Source organism: Arachis ipaensis, chromosome B08, assembly GCF_000816755.2.
Source record: "Arachis ipaensis cultivar K30076 chromosome B08, Araip1.1, whole genome shotgun sequence".
NCBI classification, from domain to species: Eukaryota; Viridiplantae; Streptophyta; class Magnoliopsida; order Fabales; family Fabaceae; genus Arachis; species Arachis ipaensis.
The window spans coordinates 126,000,261-126,001,164 of NC_029792.2; positions in this window are offsets into that span (position 1 = coordinate 126,000,261).

The following is a 904-nucleotide window of genomic DNA, read 5'->3' on the forward strand; positions in this document are numbered from 1 at the left end:
TAGTAAAATTTTTTTGTGATAAATTTATTAATAATTAGAACATTTATAAAAAAAATAGTAGTTTATTCTTAATATTTGGATTAAATCTTAAAGATGTCTCTTATTCTAAAATTTATTTAAAATAGATGATTTAGATCTGATAGTAAAATTTATATGCCTATCGGTAGTCGTATTGACGAAACCGTCCAAAATCTTTTAGTGAAGGAATTTTGATATTTAAGTTAAGAAAAATTTAGACAAATTTTTAGTAGAATGAGATTAAAAAAATACCTGAATTTTGAAAAAGTATTTATATAGCAAGAATAATAGTTTAATCATTATTCTTGTAACTTTTTTCTGTGGGCATGTTTGTAGAAACCGTTAAAATTCTATATACCAAATCGGACACACGGATTGGTGAACCCATTCTCCATGACTCCATGTAGGTGGGACAAATGGGAGAAGGTCCTCTTGGACCTTTCTTTTTTAGGTTGAGTTTATTTATTTTGGGCCTAACTTTATTTTTGAGTTGGGGTATAAATATTTTTAATGTCAATAAATTTAGGTTAATCGAGTGATTAGCGTTTAAGTAAGTGTGGGGATTTGAATCTCATTCTGTATCTATAGTAATTTATTGGCCAATGATAGATCTTTAAATGGAGTTTAGATTCGCGATGGATTAGTTTTTAGAGAATACCGTGAGCAATTAAAAAAATTTCTAATGCCTATATTGTCATATTTAAATTTCTAATGTTTTAAAATTATTTTAATATTGTTCCATTGTTAGTGACCTCATTAATAAAATTGGTTGTAGAATAATATTGAGATAATTTTAAAATGTTAGAGACATAAGATATAATTTATATTTTTCACAAAAAAATACTTTATTATATATGTATCAGTTTTTTTCTATTCCAATTTACTA